The sequence below is a fragment of the Rana temporaria genome, chromosome 4 (genome assembly GCF_905171775.1).
Source record: "Rana temporaria chromosome 4, aRanTem1.1, whole genome shotgun sequence".
NCBI lineage: Eukaryota > Metazoa > Chordata > Amphibia > Anura > Ranidae > Rana > Rana temporaria.
This window is the reverse complement of record NC_053492.1, coordinates 243,796,425-243,814,594: the sequence shown is the minus strand read 5'-3', so window position 1 is coordinate 243,814,594 and position 18,170 is coordinate 243,796,425. Positions and strand designations below refer to the sequence as shown.

The following is an 18,170-nucleotide window of genomic DNA, read 5'->3' as shown; positions in this document are numbered from 1 at the left end:
TGCTCCTAAAGTATTTCACTAGATAATGGTGCTAATAAAAACTAAAATGGAAACCACTCGAATCACTTTAAAACTAGCTTTAAAAAGAAGGGACTTTTCACAGGAAAAAAAAAACAGTACATTTGTCAGCTAGCCAGCAAAATCCTGTAAATAATAAAAACATAAAAATACACCGTTTCAACAACTTGCATTAAGAATAGAGATGTTAGTCGCACACATTAGCAAATGTAACACTGCCTCTTCAAGGCCCCTCTTTGAAGTTTGGTCCTTAACTTTAATCTATGACAGCCTCCATCTTGGAGCACACATAGCAGTGAATAAATTAAGGGTTGGTATGTACTAGGGTAGCTTTTTCCTCTTTAAAGGTGCAAGATTACACCAGTGCAATGGCAGCTGAAGACCTCCAGTGTTTCCCTATGCCAGGTCTAGAAAACAACAAAAAAAAAATGGCAACCACTACAACATTTTAAAACTGTGAAAAAGGTCACAGGGAAAGCCTGGAGGTCTTCGGCTGCCTTTGTGCTGTGCTGGGCATCTGATGTGTCCTGGTGGGAAACTTCCAGGCATACCAGCCCTCAATGTAATCATATTGCTGTTTATTCTCCAAGATGGAAACACCCATAGATTAGAGTTAGGAACCAGACTTCTCTTGTCCAGACAGTGTGGCTTCCAAACTGGACAACTTTCAACTGAGCTTTATCTAGAAGGAGAACAAGGTACTCCATGTGATGGGCTGGTTCCAGTACTAACTTCATGATCCAACTGAACGTTTGGAGATTCTAAACAATACGAAGGACAATGACAGATTTATTGGTAGATTCTATACATGCCATTTTTACAAGAAGGAACGTGCTGAGCACTTTTAGGTCGGGACAATGGAAAATTTGAGTAGTATTTTTTTCTTCAGAACAGTAGCAATAATTTATTGGGAAAGGAGTTGTGCTAGGGCAGCACAGAGGCCTCCTAATCATTGCAGGGACGTTGGCACTTGAGACAACATAAAGCAGGGTGGATGCAGATTCTAGCTTGTAGCTTCCTGAACACCACATTTTTCACCCATGCATCTGATATATTTTTGGTTCAGGTGTTTGCTTTTGGTCCCGTTGTTTACAAAGGCTAAATGATGTCCCTCCCTTCATTGTGAGGAGGACTTGCTCACAGCTTTGGAAGGTTTTAGCATCCAAGGTTTGGGAACCGATTTCTGGACTTGAACTCGGAGAGGCATGGGAAAAAACAAGAGCTTATCTAGCTTGAGCCTGATTTTAATTTTTCTGGCACAAAAGAGTACCGTACTCTTGCTCGCAGTGACCACAATAAACTCATCCAGAGAAGTACCAAAAAGGTATTTTCCTCAAATTGCATATGCGGTAAATGTTTTTTCACTGCTGTTGAGCAGCCAACATTTGGGCCAAAGAGTCCATTGCATATGTACTGTACATAGACAAGACTCATTCTGGATAAGAAGCGTACCATATCTACAAGATTATCAACACAGTAATGTAAAGCCATAGGCACGAGTTCTAAATATTGCAAAACCAAAGGACCCAAAAAGATCAAGCCAGGAGACTTGACTATAAGTTCACCTTTTCAGAAAAACTAATAAATGCACATCAGTGGATCACGGATGCAATGCCAGGCTTCTGCAGACAAGCCCTGCAGCTTTCAGACCATAATTCTATACGGGCTGTCTGTTTGAAATCTGCTAAGGGCGCCCTTAACCCCCCTTACAGTAAATTTGGAAATACAAGCCATCTGCTGTGAGGGGGGTGGATCCATACATGGATCAAAATTCAGCTGGTTCAACAGAGACCAACTAAATTGTGATCCATGTATGAGCAAGCTGGTTTTAGACAAGTCCATCTATCAATAAACTTGTGTACAGCCTGCCTATTGGAAAGCCTGGTGCTGATCATTGTATTCTGACGGTGAGTAAGTCTCCCCACTGTCAAAATACAATATTGCAGCAGGAGGGATTCCCCTATCCCTACATTGAGTGTAGGGATAGGGGAATCAAGTAATTCTCTGTTTTTGTTTAACAAGCTAGACAGAGTTAAGACTCCAAGGAATGTGTGAACTCAAGCAGGGAGAAGAGATCCAGGTTGTTGGTACTGGGTCCAAAAGAAGGAATGCCAAAGAGCTAAAACCAAAACCAAAGAAAGTTGTTAGTGGGATGAGAGCTGGACAGGCCGGCAGGACTGCTGCCTGTGCCCTTGTGCTTATGATCCATGGTACTGCTAGTATTGAAGTGAGCTAAATCAATAGAGGTACTCATAAAAACCTAGTAGCTTCTGCTGGTAGCAGTGAGGAGGTCTGACCTTAGGGTGCTTATGGGAGCCAGCAGTGCTTTAACCTAAGCCAAAGGACAGAGGAAAAAGTGTATGCACACAGGCAAAATAGTGCAAGCTCATAAATGTGGCGAGTGCGGCACATGGCAAGCACTGTAAGTCAGCTGTCACCCCACAGGGTATATTGAAGAAGACTAAGTAGTGCACATTACTGTGGCTTTGGGACATAGTAAAAACTGTTGCAGCGCCAGTCCATGAAGTGCTTGTGACACTGGAATGCTGGAGCACAAACAAACAAGCAGTAACAAAGAAGGGGAAATGCAGGAGGCAGAACACACATACCAGGCTCCCATAAAAATGGGGGGCAAGCCCCAAAACTTGCTACAGTCCAGATAGTCTTTGGCCTTCTGGTGGGCACATTCCAAAGGAGTTTTTTAGGGACAGGCTTACAGTGCATTGAAAGTGCCAAGGAAAAATATGTCAATTCTCCTAGGACACTAGCATGATGGAGTAGGACGGGTTTTACTACCTGTTCAACACTTTTGTTTGTTGTCAGTGCCCAATTCTCCTGTAGATGGCAGCATAATCCAGTGTCTCAGGATCTCTACTGACTCAGTTTCTCTTAAAAAATTATGTTTATTAAATATTTTTCATTTGTATTTAATGCCAAGGGGACCAAGTACATATAGCACTGTAGCACCACTCTGTTTAGCAACAGTAGGATGGGTCCCAACAGGATAATGCTGCCTGCTGTCTTAGGCCTGATTCACACCTATGGAGGTTGCAGTTTGCATATTCCAGGTGCATTTTGCATTTTTCAATACACAAACCAAAAAAAGTCCCTGGCCTTTTACATAAAATGCACAGATGAAACAGATGTTAAATGGACCGTAGTGTCTTTGTGAAAAACTGAAAACACACTAAAAAATGCATAGGAGTGAATGCCAATGACTGGCAGAAGTTTTTTCACCTTAATGCATTGGATGCATTAAGGTAAAAAAAACAGGAGGTTTAACAACCCATTAAATGTATAAAAACAAGACAATTATACTTCCACTGTCACAACTAAAAAAAAAATTGTCAACTACGTTTTATGCATTATGTGATGTGTTGTATGCATTTATACGCTCAGTCTATAACGAGCAGTGATCATACCAAGGAAATTAACATTTTTAAAGCCTTCCTTGTATACTTATTTTTAGCAACGATTCATTTTCCAGCAGCGGTCAGGAACTTGTGTTGACACTGCTACCTGAAAAAGAACGTACAAGGAAGCTCTCATGTGTTTTGTTTTGGTGGTATGTAGCAAAGCATTACTTTGCAATTCAGTATTCCGATTGGCTGCTGTTGACACACCCATGACCTGCTGAATGAAAGGGGCCTACATGCATGAAATAAGTACAAGGTTAAGAGTGAGTCCAAATAGAAGAACAAGGCCTTTCATACTTGCTACAGTCAGTGCAGTAAGGAAAAGACTGCTTCCCTAAAATACTCAAAATCACAATTGAAATTGAGGGACTCAGGAAGACTTGCGATTTCTGAAGACCTGTTACAAATGAACTGTACTGATGAGAATTCTTTACATTCCAAATACCTTGGCAATCAGGGCCTCAATGTGCCTCGTGTCGCTAAGACTATGATACAGAATTGTCCTGGACTGTTTGCTTCCATCCACTAAACTCTGGGTATCATGTAACATTGTGGCATTCGTTCCCACTCAGATTTGGAGCAGCCAGCCAGCCCGGCAGACACTTTACTGCAGCATTTCTTTACTTCAAATGACAATAGCGACACTGCAACGCTTCTTTCCTTCCACTGATGCCATCAACACTGGAGCATCTTTCCTGCCTCTGACACCACCGACGCTGTAGCCTTTTTGTCTCCACACCCCAACATCATTGATGCTGCAATTATCTCTTGCTCATTGGATACAGAAAATAGTGTCCAATAGTGCCTCAGTGTCCCTTGGCACAGGTAACGCCTCAGGTCCTGATAGTCTACACTTAGGGGTCCACAATCAATACCTAGAGTCTGTTGTGCACAATTTGAAGACAGTAAAAAAAGTCTTTTGATAACCAGAAGCTCCAACAGGCCATGTGGTATGCTACTATTTTATTCCTACTGATACCTAATGAGGAACCAGTTGACTGTGCTTCATATAAGCCTTATTAAACACTGATGAGAAAATATTCACCAAAATGTTGCCTACCAGGTTAAATTCTACCATACAGGATGATCACATTGGTTTTATGACTGCTAAATCCACTGGAAATAATATCCATAGAACTCATGTGATATATCAACATGTGCCTTGCCTCTCTGAAAACAGCAAAGGATTTTGACTCTTTAGAATGGCCATTCTAGTCTTGGCAAACATTTTAAGAAAATTAATTAATATACTCTATACTTGCCCTAGTTAATCATCAACTTACTTTCCACTTATTTCCCCTTTTAGGACCACAAAACAGATTTCTGCAACAAGTTTGAAAGAGCCCTAAAGGGTTGGTATCTAATTTATACATTCAGCTTTTACATACCAAATGGAGAAAGTCTCCCCTCACAGTCAGAACAAAATGGCAAGGTCTTATGCCCAGTATGAGAGACAGTGGTGGCTGGTGCTTAAAATTTTTGGTGGGGTGCAAACAAACTGAAAAAAAAACCATCAATTGCAGCCACTGTATCCATCAAGTGCAGCCACTGTGCCATCAAACGCATCCACTGTGCCATCAAATGCAGCTACTGTACCCATCAATTGCTGCCAGTGTGCCCATCAATTGCTGCCACTGTGCCCATTAATTGGCGCTACTATGCCCCATCAATTGCTGCCACTGTGCCCCATCAATTGTTGCCAGTGTGCCCATCAATTGCTGCTACTGTGCTCCATCAATTGTCGCTACTGTGCCCCATCAATTGCCGCTACTGTGCCCCATCAAATGCTGCCACAGTGTGCATCCCCCTGCCTGGCACTTACCTGTCTCAGGTCACGCCGCTGTCCTCCACGCTCCGAGTCCTCGATGTCTTCTCTCGTCCTTTTCCCGTCCTCTGCTATCATTGGATGCCTAATAGGCGTCCAATCACAGCGCCTGTCGCTTCAGCCAATCAGGTGACAGGTAACCAGACCGGAGCACCTGATTGGCTGAGAGGCGGGTCAGTGTTAGGGAAGCGATTTATTTGCTTCCCTAACACAACACTAAGTAAACAGCCAACACACAGCATTGCGCCCGCTGTTTACCAATTTGGAATCCTATTAGAGCCTATGGATGTAATCAGGATGCAGTGAGGCGATCAGTGTTGTTGTATGTCACTCTGACACACCGCAACTCCGATCTAGGTAAAGAGCCTCTAATGTAGGTTCTTTATCACGTGATCAGCTGTGACCAATCACAGCTGATCACAGCGTGTAACCAGGAAGTGCCAGTAAATGGCTTTCCTTGGTGACAGGAAGAGCCGATCGATGGCTCTCCTGTCAGAGGGTCTGAGCTCATAATCAGGGCATTGATTATCAGCTCTGCCCCCATCAGAGTTGCCACTACAACTAAAGATTGCCCAATTGCTGCCTGCATATTACAGGGAGTGCAGAATTATTAGGCAAATGAGTATTTTGACCACATCATCCTCTTTATGCATGTTGTCTTACTCCAAGCTGTATAGGCTCGAAAGCCTACTACCAATTAAGCATATTAGGTGATGTGCATCTCTGTAATGAGAAGGGGTGTGGTCTAATGACATCAACACCCTATATCAGGTGTGTATAATTATTAGTCAACTTCCTTTCCTTTGGCAAAATGGGTCAAAAGAAGGACTTGACAGGCTCAGAAAGTCAAAAATAGTGAGATATCTTGCAGAGGGATGCAGCACTCTTAAAATTGCAAAGCTTCTGAAGCGTGATCATCGAACAATCAAGCGTTTCATTCAAAATAGTCAACAGGGTCGCAAGAAGCGTGTGGAAAAACCAAGGCGCAAAATAACTGCCCATGAACTGAGAAAAGTCAAGCCTGCAGCTGCCAAGATGCCACTTGCCACCAGTTTGGCCATATTTCAGAGCTGCAACATCACTGGAGTGCCCAAAAGCACAAGGTGTGCAATACTCAGAGACATGGCCAAGGTAAGAAAGGCTGAAAGACGACCACCACTGAACAAGACACACAAGCTGAAACGTCAAGACTGGGCCAAGAAATATCTCAAGACTGATTTTTCTAAGGTTTTATGGACTGATGAAATGAGAGTGAGTCTTGATGGGCCAGATGGATGGGCCCGTGGCTGGATTGGTAAAGGGCAGAGAGCTCCAGTCCGACTCAGACGCCAGCAAGGTGGAGGTGGAGTACTGGTTTGGGCTGGTATCATCAAAGATGAGCTTGTGGGGCCTTTTCGGGTTGAGGATGGAGTCAAGCTCAACTCCCAGTCCTACTGCCAGTTTCTGGAAGACACCTTCTTCAAGCAGTGGTTCAGGAAGAAGTCTGCATCCTTCAAGAAAAACATGATTTTCATGCAGGACAATGCTCCATCAAACGTTTTCAAGTACTCCACAGCGTGGCTGGCAATAAAGGGTATAAAAGATGAAAAACTAATGACATGGCCTCCTTGTTCACCTGATCTGAACCCCATTGAGAACCTGTGGTCCATCATCAAATGTGAGATTTACAAGGAGGGAAAACAGTACACCTCTCTGAACAGTGTCTGGGAGGCTGTGGTTGCTTCTGCACGCAATGTTGATGGTGAACAGATCAAAACACTGACAGAATCCATGGATGGCAGGCTTTTGAGTGTCCTTGCAAAGAAAGGTGGCTATATTGGTCACTGATTTGTTTTTGTTTTGTTTTTGAATGTCAGAAATGTATATTTGTGAATGTTGAGATGTTATATTGGTTTCACTGGTAAAAATAAATAATTGAAATGGGTATATATATATTTTTTGTTAAGTTGCCTAATAATTATGCACAGTAATAGTCACCTGCACACACAGATATCCCCCTAAAATAGCTAACACTAAAAACAAACTAAAAACTACTTCCAAAAATATTCAGCTTTGATATTAATGATTTTTTTGGGCTCATTGAGAACATGGTTGTTGTTCAATCATAAAATTAATCCTGAAAAATACAACTTGCCTAATAATTCTGCACTCCCTGTATAACAACTGACTGCTTCCTGTGTGTGGAAGTCACATGACATGAAGTAACGTGTAGGGCGTGGCCAGAGTAAGCAGCGGACCGGAAGTGACATGCGAGGCAGAAAACGCCAATGTTTTTATTATTTCGTGTGGATTTTACTGTGTTTTGATGTTAGCAGATTTATTCTTTTAATAAATGGTTTATGGTTACGTTATTATACTTTTCCAGGCTTTTTGTCTACTTCACCCCCACATGTGAGTCTTGTTCTTTGATTGAGGATTTGCATAGATTGTTTTTGGATTGTTTATTCACTACACATTTGGTTATGTTTATTAAGTGTATTATTCACGCATTGATCAAGGAATAGCGCAAGACCACTTACAATATTGATTTATGCCTGTGTGTGGGATTGAGATCGGACTCAGGTAAGCTTAATCCGGAGTTCCACTTTAAAAAATTTAAGTCAGCAGCTACACATACTGTAGCTGCTGGCTTTTAACATTAGGACACTTACCTGTCCTGGAGTCCAGCAATGTCGGCACCAATGCCGATTTTTTCAACGGCTGGTTCCAAAGCTGCCGTCGCCGCTGTGGGTAGGGGAACTCAGCAGTGAAGCCGAAAGGTCCCTAGTGCGCATGCGTGAAGCGCGCTGCGCCCTTTCACTAGCGGGGGGGGGCCGAGCTGCTGATTCGCCATGGCCCAGTTTCCCTTAAGTGAAGAGAGGGTACCTGTAAAAAACAGGTACCCACTCACCCCCCCCCCTCCCCCAAATGAGGCACCGGAGTGGGGAATGATCAGATAACTGGAAGTTCCACTTTTGAGTCCTTTAAATCCTTAAAATGTAAAATGTATTAGCAACATTATAGGTGTATGCAAGAAAATATTCACTGGCTGTGTTTTTTTAATCTGTCCATTTTTATTGTCCATTTCATTTTGTGGTGATTACTCAAAATGATTTTGATGTCTGAAGGTGCATGGGAGGGGGTTAAAAATGTTTACCCGGGTGCAAAATGTGCTAGATACTGTATATATGCATATATCTGTTTTTTTTTTTTTCATGTAAAACCCAGCAGTAAGCAGAAGCTGTGAGAAAACCTGTACTGACAGAGTATTCCTTTCATTTTTTTTCTACAAGAGGTGTTGTGTGAGTGATATATGTTGGAGGTTTACCAATTTCCCTTTTCCTTGGCAAGAAGTCAACACAGCGTGCTTTGACAAATGTTTTCTTTTTGCGGAGGATAGACAGTGTTAAAAAATAACCATTAACTTTAACCATTCATTAGAAGTACATAGTAGGTTAGGGTGATATTTACAAAAAGGGAAACTAGAAATACTGTAGAAATTGCAGGCTATTATATCCAGAAATGTTATTGCTTTCACATATAGACAGTGATGTGCCTTGTCACAGTGTCAGCAGGGTTAGATGTCACCCAGGGTTCTCAGTATGCAGGTTGAGGGGCTCCAGGATGTCTGTTCTGAAATGATTTTGCCGTTTTCTCCAGGATTAGTAACTGCAGGATTAGGTTCTGGAGCCCAGAGACTTTATAGAGACTTGGGAGGGATGAAGCCACTAACTGACTCCACATTTTATTATATAAACAACACCCAAACACTCTATGTATGTCAAGATAATGTGAAGTCAATTTATGACCATTTTATTTAACCCTGTGATGCTGGAAACTCAATCAAAACGGTAAACTCTTCATATAAACTATATACAAAGGTTATGTTCACACCTATGTGTGCGGTGAACATGTGCAAAAATTGCATGCTTCCCCAACATGCACAGAAACGCGCTTCCCTTTAGCAGAAGCACAGCAGTACCCGTAATTATTAACAGCACCCCACGCATCTGCAAAAGCGTGGACCAAACTACATGGTGCCAAAGAACCCTATGGTTTAGTGTGGCATGCTTTTGGAAAAGATTCAAGGACTTATTTTCTATGTAACTTGCGTGTAGGGCAGGCCATTGAAATGAATGGGCTGCCCTAAATGTGAAGTGCGAAAAACACTTCTGCGCTTGGTTGAACCTGTATGTGTGAACCAAGCCTAGCTTATAAATCTTAATTTTACATTAAAATATTGCCACTATATACCCTTTTGGCTGATCTGTATACCACAGTCAGTGATAAACTACACAGTTTCTCCATTGCTGTTCAGGTTCAGGTAGGAGGACATTTCCACTAAAGCCTGTATACACACCCACATGTGTGATGTCAATATCATGGACCTGGCTAGCTCTGAACAACAAGTAATTATTCTCTCCAGCAAAAAAGACACTGAACTGAGCATGTGCAGGGTGGCTACGCTGCCTGTGTTAGCTGGCCTTCCCCAGATAGACAGTGCAGGGGGGAAGGATCTGAGCATACAGAATAAAACAGCCTTTTTACACAATGCAGAGGATTAACCCATTAAGTTCCACAGTGAGTATGCTATGCTGCATATACAGACTGATTTTACTGTTGTGGGTTTAGAATCACTTTAATGATTATTTAACCACTTCCAGACCTTAGGTGTTTTTCAGATTTGGTGTTTGCAAGACTAAAACAGTTTTTTCTGCTAGAAAATTACTTAAAACCCCCAAACATTATATATATATATATATTTTTATAACACCCTAGAGAATAAAATAGTGGTCATTGCAATACTTTTTGTCACACCGTATTTGCGCAGCGGTCTTACAAGCGCACTTTTTTTGGAAAAAATTCACTTTTTTTAATTAAAAAATAAGACAACAATAAATTTGGCCCAATTTTTTTTATATATTGTGAAAGATAATGTTACGCCGAGTAAAATGATACCCAACATGTCACGCTTAAAAATTGCGCCCGCTCGTGGCATGGCGTCAAACTTTTACCCTTAAAAATCTCGATAGGCGATGTTTAAAAAATTCTAGAGATTGCATTTTTTGAGCTACAGAGTAGGCCTAGGGCTAGAATTATTGCTCTCGCTCTAACGATCGCGGCGATACCTCACTTGTGTAATTTGAACACCGTTTTCATATGCGGGCGCTACTCGCGTATGCGTTCGCTTCTGCGCGCGAGCTCGTCGGGACGGGGCGCTTTAAAAAAAACATTTTTGTTTTCTTATTTATTTTTATTTATTTTATTACTTTTTACACTGAAAAAAAAAAATTGATCACTTTTATTCCTATTACAAGGAATGTAAACATCCCTTGTAATGCCGCGTACAGACGGTCGTTTTTTTTGATGAAAAAAAACGACGTTTTAAATCATGAAACAAAACGACGTTTTTGAAACATCATTTTCAAAAACGATGTTGCCTACACACCATCGTTTTTTCACAATGCTCTAGCAAAGCGAGGTTACGTTTCACCACTTTTTTCCATTGAAGCTCACTTCATAACTAGCTTCTGGGCATGCGCGGGTTTAAAAACGTCGTTTTAAACGTCGTTTTTTGCTACACACGGTGAATTTCTGTGAAACAAAAAACGACGTTTTGAAAAACGACACAAAAAATTCGAGCATGTTCGAATTTTTTTTTTTGTCGTTTTTTTTAAGACATAAAACAACGTTTTGCCCACACACGATCATTTTAAATGACGTTTTTTAAAACGTCGTTTTTTTTTCATCACAAAAAACGACCGTCTGTACGCGGCATAATAGAAAAAAGCATGACAGGTCCTCTTAAATATGAGCTCTGGGGTCAAAAAGACCTCAGATCTCATATTTGGGCTTAAATGCAAAAAAAAATAAAAAATTTGGAAATGTCATTTTTTCAAATGACAAAAAAAAAATTGTCTCTTTAAGAGGCTGGGCGGGACTGACGTTTTGACGTCTCGTCCCCGCTCAGCTGCTGAACAGTCGCGATCTCCTCCGCCGCTACCGACGGCTACGGTAAGCGGCGGAGGGCGCGGGAGAGCGGCGGGAGGGGGGGGGCCTCTCCCGCCACCGAAAACGACCGCCGTTATCGTTTACCAGACCGCGCACACTAAAGATTGATACCTCGGTTGTGGCAGCAGCTGCTGCCGTTACCGAGATATCAATCTTTAAAAAATGGACGTACATCGTCGTGCGCAGGTCTGGAAGTGGTTAAATACAAATATATTACCATGTATGAGAAACTACAGAATACTACAGTATTTTAACCACTTCAGCCCCAGAGAATTTTTTTCCCCACAAATAGAGCTTTCTTTTGGTGGTATTTTATCACCTCTGCGGTTTATATTTTTTGGGCTAAACCCCCCCCCCCCCAAAAAAAACGTAAATTTTGAAAAAAAAAGCAATATTTTTTACTTTTTGCTATATTAAAAAGTACCCCAAAAAAAATATATAAAAAAAATAATGTTTTCCTCAGTTTAGGCCGCTATGTATTCTTCTACATATTTTTGGTAAAAAAAAATCGCAAAAAGCGTATATTGATTGGCTTGCGCAAAAGTTATAGTGTCTACAAAATAGGGGCTAGTTTAATGGCATTTTATTATTAAAAAAATGTTTTTACTAGTTATGGCGATGATCAGTGATCTTTATCGTGACTGCGACATTATGGAGGACACATCGGACACTTTTGACGCTATTTTGGGACCATTATCATTTATACAGCTATCAGTGCTATAAAAATGCACTGATTACTGTGGAAATGACACTGGCAGGGAAGGAGTTAACCACTAGGGGGCGAGGAAGGGGGTTAAGTGTGTCGCGGGTTCCGCAGGCACGGTCACGGGGAGTGACCACATGGATTCTTAAAGGGGACGTACAGGTATGCCCATTTGCCTACCGCTGCCATTCTGTCGACGTATATCGGCGTGCAACGGTCGGCAAGTGGTTAAATAAAATCACTTGTAAAGCTTGCCACACACATTTAGATTCCTTTCATTCTGCCTGGGCTGAACAAAAGAAATCTAACAGATTTATTTATCCACAGTAACAGCGGCAATGGACAAATCTTGCTAGTCTGTGGACTATTGTATCAGTGACCAGCTGCCAGAATTCCTTAACAGGGTCTTCATCTGATTGGATTCACCACCAGCTATCAGAATACCCAAACCTAAACATAACTCCTTTGACAAATGGATCGAATCTTGGCCAATTTAGCATGAGTCAGATGAATGTGTGTATGACCAACTTTATAGTTATGCCAGATTAGAGCTAGCAAGATGGGCCCACATGCAAATTTCCCTTTTCGGTTTAAGCCTTTAAAAACCTAAGCTGCTAAATCAAACTGCCAAAAAATGCTTTGCCTGCAATAACCACTTGCCGACTGCCGGCAGATCCCACTGTGATTATACACAGCGGGAGCCGATCAGCAGGTACCGTGAACTTGATGTCTGCCACCAGCACCTGCCCGATTATTCAGTACAAAGGCAGAACGGCAGTCTGCCTATGTAAACAAGGCAGATTGCCTTTCTATCAGAAGGGATGGCATGGATTCTGTGTTCCTGGAAAGCTGGGACAAGGATCCATGTCTTCCCCTAGTAAAAGCACCTTTCACACTGTACAAAAACACACTAGATAGGTACACAGTTAACCCTATGACCGCCCCCTGCTGTTAACCCCTTCCCAGCCTGTGTCATTAGTACAGTGACAGTGCATATTTTTAGCACTGGATCCCAAAAAAGTGTCAAAGGAATCAGCCAGTGTCCAATTTGTCTGGTGCAATATCGCAGTCCCACTATAAGTCGCTCATTGCCGCCATTACTATTAAAAACATAAATAAATAAATAAATAAAAATTCCATAAATATGTCCTATAGTTTGTAGATGCTATAACTTTTGTGCAACCCAATCAATATACACTTATTGGGAATTTTTTTAACAAAAATATGCAGCAGAATACATATTGGCATAAATTGATGAAGAAATTTGCTTTCTACATTTTTGTATTGGATATGTTTTATAGCAGAAAATATTGGATTTTTTTTTCCGAAGTTGTCTGTCTTTTTTTGTTTATAGCGCAAAAAAAACCTCAGAGGTGATCCAATACCACCAAACGAAAGCTCTATTTGTGGGGAAAAAAGGACATACATTACTTTTGGGCACAGTGTTGCATGACCGCGCAATTGTCAGTTAAAGTGACGCAGTGCCGTATTGCAAAAATATACCTGGACATCAAGGGGGGTAAATCTTCTGGAGCTGTAGTTGTTAAATTGCAAGCCAATTGGTATCCAAAATATTGTCTATCCCCTGTCATTTGTATGCAGTAGTACATTTTGATAGTATTCATGGAATCCAAAACCCTCTGGAGATAAATTGATGGGATTTTCACAAATGAACCCCCCTGGCTACATATTCATAATGGTCAAATCTGCATATATTAAAATGTTTTTCAGTTAAAAGATGCTTCCATTGATAACTCTTGCTGGCCGTAGAAGGTTCATTCTATAAAAAAAAACTTCACCTACCAATAAAAAATGCTGAAATTTTCATGTGTGCTCACTTTGCTTGGTGCTCAAAATATTAAGTAGCCAGACTAAAGATATTGGGGCAGATCCACGTATCCTGAAAGAATTTTCGCCGCAACGGCGTAGTGCAACTTAGGCGGCGTAAGGGCGCGCAATTCAAATGTATGTGATGGGGGCGTGTTTTATGTTAATACGTCGTGACCCAACGTAAATTACGTTTTTTTTTAACGGCGCATGCGCCGTCCGTGGGGGTATCCCAGTGTGCATGCTCGAAATTAAACCGAAGCAAGCCAATGCTTACGACGGTGACGTCATTCTATGCAAAGCCCTATTCGCGAACGACTTACGTAAGCGATGTAACATTTTCAAATTTCGACACGGGAACGACGGCCACACTTAACATAGGATACGCCTCATATAGCAGGGGTAACTATACGCCGAAAAAAGCCTTACGGAAACGACGTAAAAAAATGCGCCGGCCGGACGTACGTTCGTGGATCGCCGTATCTAGCTAATTTGCATACTCGACGCGGAATTCGACGGAAACGCCACATAGCGGCCAGCGTAAATATGCACCTACGATCCGACGGTGTACTAAGACGTACGCCTGTCGGATCGAGCCCAGATTCAGTCGTATCTTGTTTTGTGGATACAAAACAGAGATACGACGGGGCATTTTAAAAATTACGCGAGATACGCTGGCGTAATTTGTTTGTGGATCTGGCCCATTGTTATGAGGATCCTCTAATTGGATTTACATAAAGCTGTGCCCCAAATAATTTTTTCCTTAATATATTTGATTAGAAGAAGCAAATAAGAAGCTGGAATAAGAACCTAACTCCAGTACCTAGTAATTAGGAACAATAAGCCTGTCTGTTATAGGTGCACCTGCGCCAGCCCTGTAGACATATACAATGACTATTATTTACAGAAAGCATGTCCTTTAACTCTCGCATAATGAAACATGTTTCAACAAATGCAGCCCCATGCAACTTTGATTGATGAACATTGTTTGATTTGAAAAATAAACCAGCTTTGAAAATGACATGACAGATTCTGTTACAGGCATTACAACATTGTGTTGCTTCTACATAAGTACATAGCTATTTAAGTTTGGGGAAATGCTGTACACCAGTTTTCTAACGGCATCAATAAGCAATTAAGTGATTGCATATACTCAAGAGCACTAAAGCCTCGTACACACAATCGGATTATCCGACGGGAATTGGGTGATTTTAGGCTGTTGTCAGAAAATCAGACTGTTTGTATGATCAGACAATTGTTGTTGGATTTTCCAGCAACAAATGTTGAAAAGCGTGCTTTAAAAAAGTGTGTTGTTGGATTATTCGATCATGTGTACACAAGTCCTTTGGTCAAAACTCCAAAATACAAACACGCATACTCAGAAGCAATGCTAACCATAACACAACATTAGCAGAAGTTGCCCAAAGGGTGGCGCTAAAGAGCTGAAAAAACACTTGGTTGTGTGTTTGTTGGCCGATAATTCATTGCTGTTTGTATGCAATACAAGTTCCTGGTCAACGCCCTTCGGACAAAAGTCCTACGCTTTGTCTGCAGAAAATCTGACCGTGTGTATGAGGCTTAAGACTAAATATTCATATGTTGTGTCACCTCAGCAGACTAAATATCAAACATATGTAGAACCATAAATATCAGACACACATGTATGAGCAGTTCAGCCTACTTTATTAACCCATATTTAGTCCATCAAACATTTATCAGAAAATTGTTATCAAATACTTACTGTAATTTTCCTTTCCTGAGTAACTCCATGGCAGCATACATATAGGTAGACTCTGCATCGCACCTACCCCTAAGTACCCCCGTCCCATACATTTAGGGCTGGTACAGTCCACATGTTCCATAACTAACCTACTCAACAACTGGGAGGGATCCTATGGGCCAGATTCACAGCCGAGATACGACGGAGTATCTCAGATACTCCGTCGTATCTCAGATACTCCGTTGTATCTCTCAGAGTATCTATGCGACTGATTCATAGAATCAGTTACGCATAGATAGCCCTAAGATCCGACAGGTGTAATTGTTTTACACTGTCGGATCTTAGGATGCAATACCGTGGCCGCCGTTGGGGGGAGTTTGCGTCGTAAACCAGCGTCGGGTATGCAAATTAGGAGTTACGGCGATCCACGGCGGTTTTTCGTGTTCGCTACGTCGCTGCTTGTCTAGTTTCCCGTCGCAAAGTTAGTTGTCGTTTTTGGTGCCCTAACTTTACACAGCACACGTATGTGCTGTATAAAGTATGGCCGTCGTTCCCGCGTCGAAATGTAAAAATGTTTCCATCTTGTGTAAGACGTCCGGGAATACGGAAGTACGCTACGCACGTCGCCGTTCAAAAAAATGACGTCACTTCGCGCAAAGCACGGCGGGAAATTCAAAAGGGAGCATGCGCAGTAGGTCCGGCGCGGGAGCGAGCCTAATTTAAATGGCACACACCCCTTTGAATTACGCGGGCTTACGCCGGAGGCCGCCGGCGTAGGTTTTCATTGCAAGTGCTTTGTGAATCAGGCACTTGCGATGAAAACTTGCGGCGGTGTAACGTATCTACGATACGTTACGCCGCCGCACTTCTACGTGAATCTGGCCCTATGTTCTCACAGAGTTAATCAGCAAAGAAAAATGACGGTAAGTGTTTGATAACAATGTTCTTTTTTCCTGACCATAAGGGCTCTTTCACACGGGCGGACCGTATGTCTGCTTTTTCATCAATCCGTGTACGGATAAAAAAGGGACATACATTGGTCCCTATGAGCGATCCCCGCTGAGCAAGCAGAGGTTCACGGGGCGGATCATTACTGATCCGCCCCATGTGAAAGAGCCCTAATAGTATGCAAATAGGAAATAACTAGCCACCAACATGGGTGGGATGCAGAAAATGTAAGGTTTCAATCACAGCTAACAAGAAATTTGAAATTAAAAAAATTAAAACATGGCCTGGATCAGCCTCACAATTTATAGAAGAGGGGTCCTATAGGGGAGGCGCAAGGGAGAAAAATTTGAAAACAAAGTCCAGACATATATGCATAGAGTATTACCTTCTGCACTGTACTGATTATCTAAAAATTGCTGTAGGGCCCACTCTATTCCTTTTTGTTAGTAATGCGGTGATGTGATAAAACCATGTTTGTCATGCAGGATAACTATTCCTGAACACATACACTGCAGGCTCCTTGCTGTCCCTCACATCCAGAGAGGGACCAGAGAGAGACAGACAACATAGGCTTAAACTTCCAGTGGCTCTATGAGGTGCTCTTTGGAATCTGGTTACAGTAAATTAAACAAAATATTGTTTTTAAGATAAACTATGGACATTCTGACTTTTGCCTAGTTGCAGGATTTGCTGAATAGCAATAGTGGTTCACTGACTAGTTTACAGTAATTTATTGCCTGTAATTTCACTTTAAAACACCAATTAAAAGCTACCGTACTTTAAATGGACAATACAGCCTACTTTGACTTTAAACAATTACAGAGCCATAAGAAACAGAGAATAGGGGTGATCAAATCAATACAAACGTACCTATCTGCAGAAGAGGAAGATCCTGGTTGAACAGCACGAAACACTGTAAATGACAAAGAAGAGACATTAATAAAAAAAAAAAAAAAAAGAAAAAGCATATCCTAAAGCACTCTTGTTCCAACAACTGCGCTCTAGGTTACTGATGTCAGCAGAAACTTCTGTTAAAATGATTAAGTGGCAGTAGATACCAGTGCTGAAGGGGGGTAAACACTATGAGAAAAGCAGAAGGAAAATTCCGTACGAGGAACAATCATTCGAGTTTCGTATAGCGTGTACACAACTTTCAGCATCTGAATTAGACTTTCCAAAGAAACATTTCCAAAGGGAACAAACTCCTATTTTTTTCACGTACGTAAACAGAACTAACAATTTTCATTTAATGTATGCTGATTTCATATGAGGAAAATCAGATACGAAAGACCACACATGATCAGAATCAATAAAAAAAACAATAATCAAAGTACAAATAAAAAGCCTTTGTCATTTGATAATTTTAAGTAAGTAAAATTAGTACCATCCACGGTTTCGACTTGCTGCGAAAGATCAAGGAAAACTGGGCAAGTGTGTATCCAGCTTTAGATTGTAGAGATCGTTGAAGTCGCCTAATTAAACACTGGGTTTTAGTCTTGTGACCTATAACTGTGGAGCAATAGATGGGCTAATGATACTTCTAATATACTTACTTATTTCACTTCACCTGATGCCTACCTAATTATGAATGTGGACTGACACTATAGGGTTGACTTACTAAAGGCACTGCAAGTGCACTTGAAAGCGCAGTCACTGTAGATCCGAGGGGAAGATCTAAAAGGAGGGGAAGCTCTGATGATTTTATCCAATCATGTGCAAGCA

General features: G+C 41.5%; 1 protein-coding gene across 1 annotated transcript in view; it reads right to left on the bottom strand.

Moving 5' to 3' along the window:
* The window catches only part of ANKRD6 (ankyrin repeat domain 6), a 198,653-nt gene that overhangs the window by 100,908 nt on the left and 79,575 nt on the right, over positions 1 to 18,170 (bottom strand). The window contains exon 2 of the mRNA XM_040350095.1: positions 17,319 to 17,361. The gene's annotated coding sequence lies outside the window, so the exon portion shown is untranslated. The remainder of the gene's footprint in view (positions 1 to 17,318; positions 17,362 to 18,170) is intronic.